Below are 6,651 nucleotides of genomic sequence, written 5' to 3' on the forward strand. Positions count from 1 at the left end.
ACGAATGCTGCCATCAATCCAAGGTTTCTGGTTAGGGAATGTTTTAATCGTTGCTATGGGAACGACATCTTCAACGCACGTTCTAATGAACTCGCACACCGAATCAGCGTATTCGTCAATGTTGTTGTCTGACGCAATACGAAACATCTCCCAGTCCACGTGATGGAAGCAGTCTTGGAGTGTGGAGTCAGCTTGGTCGGACCAGTGTTGGACAGACCTCAGCGTGGGAGCCTCTTGTTTTAGTTTCTGTCTGTAGGCAGGGATCAACAAAATGGAGTCGTGGTCAGCTTTTCCGAAAGGGGGGCGGGGCAGGGCCTTATATGCGTCGCGGAAGTTAGAGTAACAATGATCCAGGGTCTTTCCACCCCTGGTTGCGCAATCGATATGCTGATAAAATTTAGGGAGTCTTGTTTTCAGATTAGCCTTGTTAAAATCCCCAGCTACAATGAATGCAGCCTCCGGATAAATCATTTCCAGTTTGCAGAGAGTTAAATAAAGTTCATTCAGAGCCATTGATGTGTCTGCTTGGGGGGGGATATATACGGCTGTGATTATAATCGAAGAGAATTCTCTTGGTAGATAATGCGGTCTACATTTGATTGTGAGGAATTCTAAATCACGTGAACAGAAGGATTTGAGTTCCTGTATGTTTCTGTCATCACACCATGTCACGTTAGTCATAAGGCATACGCCCCCGCCCCTCTTCTTACCAGAAAGATGTTTGTTTCTGTCGGCACGATGCGTGGAGAAACCCGCTGGCTGCACCGCTTCGGATAGCATCTCTCCGGTTAGCCATGTTTCCGTGAAGCAGAGAACGTTGCAGTCTCTGATGTCCCTCTGGAATGCTACCCTTGCTCGGATTTCATCAACCTTGTTGTCAAGAGACTGGACATTGGCGAGAAGAATGCTAGGGAGTGGTGCACGATGTGCCCGTCTCCGGAGTCTGACCAGAAGACCGCTTCGTTTCCCTCTTTTTCTGAGTCGTTTTTTTGGGTCGCTTCATGTAATCCACTCCGTTACACTGGTTGTAAGGCAGAACACAGGATCCGCATCGCGAAAAACATATTCTTGGTCATACTGATGGTGAGTTGACGCTGATCTTATATTCAGTAGTTCTTCTCGGCTGTATGTAATGAAACCTAAGATGACCTGGGGTACTAGTGTAAGAAATAACACGTAAAAAAACAAAAAACTGCATAGTTTCCTAGGAACTAGGGTAGTCTGAAAAGTTGCTAAATCTAGCAACAAAGCGAGGCGGCCATCTCTGTCGGCGCCGGAAGTATTAACTTTATTATTATGACAAATTATGACAAATGTTAACAAAATGTTGAGCAATGTAATAAAGTAATTACTTTTCAAATAAATTACCGTACACGTTATGTTGGCTGACAATTTGTTAGCTACTCTGTCCTTATGGCATATCATTACAGCAGTATGTACCGGTATGTTGGCTAATCACCTTACGTTAGTTGGCTACTTATACATCAAACTTACCAGTATATTATGTATGGGCTATCTAACTAACTACCCAACGTTTATTGATTATTCCAGTCATTCTTAGCTTAGCTAAATGATATAGTAATTGTGCGTTCGGAAGCTTTCATAAATTTGCTCTGGCTACCTACTCCGATTTTGATTTCAGAGCCCTCGCAGTGTTGCCAACTAATTTTCAGGGTCAATTTCTAGAGGCAGATTGATTTGTTGCTAAATTACGTTGTGATGTCATTGCGTGATAACGTAAAACTGCATCATTATGTAGAATACACAATAACGTTACTCAAATTGACTGGCCATCTCAACGAAAAATACATTTGTTCAGGTACAGACTCCCACTCTTTTCTGTTCTTCTGGCTGTACACATTTGATTGAGACATGTTGTAAGTTCTGTTCAAGATCAAACATTCGTGACAAACTATATTCATTGGGTTTGTCTCGTCGAACCTGTACTACTGCTGCTGCAGTCAGCCAACAATGATTTACAATTTGCTGAAATTGCTGCTCGCCTGCTGCTGCCTGTGCACGTGCTGAGCGCCTGCTGCTGACGTCACTCACAATGCACTTTTGGAGCCAGGCACGTGTGTTGTGACTGAGTGTGTGACAGAGAAAATCGTTTTTGTGTCATGCGTGCATTTTAGCCACTTTTCAAAAGTTGCTAAAAGTTCAAAATACATTTTTAAAAGTAGCTACATTTGTTGCTAGGTGCTGTTTGAATTTTTTTTTTGCGAGGGTAGTCTGAAAAGTTGCTAAATCTAGCAACAAAATTGCTAAGTTGGCATCACTGCACTCATGTGAGCACAGAATAATGCACAGAATAATGCATTTGGCCGGTGTCCGATAGTCAGTAAAAAATAGTTTTTAAATTGTTGCCAGTAACACAGTTAATAACCAACGCTCTAGATAAGATGAAAACTGCCTACCCTGCTCTGCTAGGGCAAGTAAAATGGTCAGAGTGATCACTCTCATTTGTGTCTGGAAGTAGCTAGCAACGTTAGCTTGGGTGCTTGACTGACGTTGTAAGGTCAGAATGCTCAAATCAACCCTACTCCTCTGCCCGAGCGTCCAGTGTGTTCTCCGAGAGCGTAACGCTCTTTACAAACGGACAATCTGACAATGCTCTGAATGTATGAGCGCACTCTGGCAACACAGTCATAAAATGTCTAACTAGTCATCTGTTTATGCTAACTAGCTAGCAAGAGGCTGCATAGCAACAGCATCAACTTCCGGTAGTCCGGAGAAGAGCTGAAAGGATACTGTTCCATTTACAGTACACTAAAAGGAACTAATAGTATATAGTATGTAGTATATACTCATTAAGTATGTAGTATACAATATGTTAGTACAGTTATTCGAACACAGCTCAGGGTTGAGCTCAATTTCCGGGGGTGACCACTATGAAAAAACACAGAAATGTATTCTACTATTGTAAGTTGCTCTGGATAAGACCATCTGCTAAATGACAACAAATGTAAAAATCTCTTAGGCAATATACCACTTAAACTAGAATAATATGTGAAGTGTTAGAAGTCCAAAGTTATTGGATGTGTGTGATGAGTACCCTACAGTAGCAGTGCCCTCTAATGGCATTGCAATATTACTGCAGCACTTGACAATTTCAAAATAGTGACTGTAGTGTCCCCATCTAACCTACAAAACCCAGTCAGTCACTCATTCACGGACATAAATCAGTTAGGACATACTGACCCCTTCCACATCCATCTGCTGACCTTTGGGGTAAAGTGGATTATTGGTAAATCCACAGGAACAAAACCTTGCTTAGCAATGTCGGCATTTCCTTTGTGAGGCCTTGATGCCAGAATTGGGGACTTAACCCCCATTCTAACTTCAGCGAGGTAAGCGAGTATGGCTGCATCAAATTATAGAATGGTTTAACCAGCATTGGTATGCAAGTCTCAGAGGAAGCAAACAAAACTTCCTCTGACAATTGTACCATGATAAGTCAATCCCCTCAGACTGGGCCTGTTTGAGAAAAATGTTCAGTCAGTCAGTGTACACTATGTTCACTGTGTGTGTGTCTATAAACCAGAGCTCAGTACAGTATCCAATGTAAACAGTGACCAGACTGCTTTAATGTGTGTTACTCAGTCCCTGCTTTCACCAGGCCCGGGTCCGTCTGGGACCTGAACAGCTGGACCTTTATTCTCTGTGCTCTGTGTACCCAGGGGGATGTGTTTAATGTGGACACAGCTTCCTCTCTGGATCTAAGAGCCACGGATCACTGGCTAAAGATGCATAAACACAACAAACTACAGTATACATTGAATTTGAGTGGTAGTGCATGCTCCTAATCTCTTCTTCACGTAAGGCAAAAAAAAACTGAAAATATGGATAGGGTATATGAATGTGGAAATAGATTGAATATTTGTCTTTCAATAAACATTCTCTTTAAAAAAATATGAACTGTAAAAGCTCCCACCCCACCATCAAATTCAGACTTGTACGTGGTACGTACAACGTATACAGTTGAAGTCAGAAGTTTACATACACTTAGGTTGGAGTCATTAAAACTTGTTAGGGCTAGGCAGAATACTGCCCCCTTTGGATGAATTGCGTGCCCATAGTAAACTGAAAAAAAATCTGTCCAAAATTGCTAATATATGCATATAATAATTATTATTGGATAGAAAACACTCTAAAGCTTCTAAAACCGTTTGAATTATGTCTGTAAGTATAGCAGAACTCACAGGGCAGGCAATCTCCCAAACTATTTTTGGGAGCCTGAAACTTGGGGCAACTTTGACATCATCTCCCCCACCCTTCCCAACCAGCTATGGATCTGGAGACACTTTCTATGTCTTCCACTAGATGTCCTCATTCAGTACAGCGTTTAATTGTGCAAATCCCGCGAGTTTTGACCCTTTGGTAGGCAAAAGACTGAGTGTTGCGAGAAAATACAAGGTGACGAGAGCGCGCTTTTTGGATAGACCTTCCTTTGTTCCAGAATGCCTGAGAAGAAGCAAGAATGTCCGATAGATTTGAGAATTGTTTTGTACGTTTAGAACATCCTAAAGCTTGATTCTGCACTTAGTTTGACCAGTTTAGTCGACATATAATATGTAATTTTGAAGTTTTAATGCGGAACTGTTCGGGACCAGAAGTAATTTTGGATGCATTTCAGCTGGAACTCATAGCATATGCTACTATAAAGGCACACGAAGTGAAACAAAACGATGTATTGGGTAAGTATGACTCCTCCCACTACATTCTGATCGAAGACCATCAAAGGTAAGGGAATATTTATGTTGTAATTTTGTATTTCTGTTGACTCCAACATAGCGGAGAAATATTGCTTACGTCTGAGCGCCGTCTCAGATTATTACATAGTGAACTAATTCTGTAACGTTAAAAATAAATGTAACACAGCGGTTGCATTAAGAAGCAGTGTATCTTTCTAACTATATGAAGAACATGTATATTTAGTCAAAGTTTATGATGTCTATTTATGTTATCTGGCGGCACTATCTATAATTTCTCCGGACATTTTTGAGTATTTTCTGAACATGAAGTCAATGTAAATGGAGATTTATGGATATAAATGGCATATTATTGAAAAAAACATAAATGTACTGTGTAACATGTCCTATTACTGTCATCTGATGAAGATTTTCAAAAGGTTAGTGAATGATTTATTTTTTAATCCTGCTTTTATAATTTTATATTTTCTGGGACAAAATGGCTTTGTTTCGGTGGTGGTCTAATATAAATATGTGGTGTGTTTTCGCCGTAAAACATTTAAAAGATCTGACATGCCGGGTAGATGAACAAGGTGTTTATCTTTCATTTGAGGTATTGGACTTGTTAATGTGTGGAGGTTAAATATTTCTAAGAAAATGTTTGCATTGCCTGCGCCACGGTTTCAGCTGAACGGGGGGGATATGACACTATTGAGCAAAGATAGGTATACATAGACCACAAACAGAAAGCGGACAGGAAACCAAAGATTAAACAGACATAAGTGTAATAGCCGAAGCCATACGTGCCTTAAAGTGCATAAGGGCTTAGGGCAAAGAGGAGGAGGTGACCCTTAAATACATTATCTATTATGGAAAGAGCAGGACACCATTATAAAGATTAGATAGAGAGGAACAAACATAAGTGCTTAGGGTAAAGGCCATAAGTGCTTAGGGTAAAGGACATAAGTGCTTAGGGTAAAGGACATAAGTGCTTAGGTTAAAGGCCATAAGTGCTTAGGGTAAAGGCCATAAGTGCTTAGGGTAAAGGCCATAAGTGCTTAGGGTAAGATAGACATATATTAATTTTAGGACACGAGAGGGTCCTGCCACCATTGTAATCTAATCAAGAGCGGATACAGGCGTTATTAGGCATGAACATGGAGGAAGCCTGGACTGAAAGATAATGGTGACCGATGACCTGAGGGAAGTAACTCCATTAACATATGGAATGGACTCATATACTGTGTGTGTATCAATACAGAGCCAGTGCTCTGGGAAGGTGTGTGTTCCGCGGACCATCTAAGCTTCTGATATGTTTGTATTAAAAGCCTATATTGAATTCACAGGTTCTTGTAAGTGTTATATTTTGTAATGATCCTCCACGACACTCTTTGCTTGACATCATGGGAAAATCAAAAGAAATCAACCAAGACGTCAGAAAAAAAATTGTAGACCTCCACAAGTCTGGTTCATCCTTGGGAGCAATGTCCAAATGCCTGAAGGTACCACGTTTATCTGTACAAACAATAGTACGCAAGTTTAAACACCATGGGACCATGCAGCCGTCATACCACTCAGGAAGGAGACACATTCTGTCTCCTAGAGATGAACGTACTTTGGTGTCAAAGTGCAGATCAATCCCAGAACAACAGCAAATGGCCTTGTGAAGATGCTGGAGGAAACAGGTACAAAAGTTTCTATTTCCACAGTAAAACGAGTCCTATATCACATTAACTGAAAGGCCCCTCAGAAAGGAAGAAGCCACTGCCCAAAAAAAACAGACTATGGTTTGCAACTGCACATGAGGACAAAGATCGTACTTTCCTGCTGCAGGAGGGATTGGTTCACTTCACAAAATAGATGGCATCATGAGGCGGGAAAATTTTGTGGAAATATCGAAGCAAAATTTAAAGGCGATGCTACCAAATACTAATTGAGTTTATGTAAACTACTGACCCAC

Source organism: Oncorhynchus tshawytscha, linkage group LG20 (genome assembly GCF_018296145.1).
Source record: "Oncorhynchus tshawytscha isolate Ot180627B linkage group LG20, Otsh_v2.0, whole genome shotgun sequence".
Classification (NCBI taxonomy): Eukaryota; Metazoa; Chordata; class Actinopteri; order Salmoniformes; family Salmonidae; genus Oncorhynchus; species Oncorhynchus tshawytscha.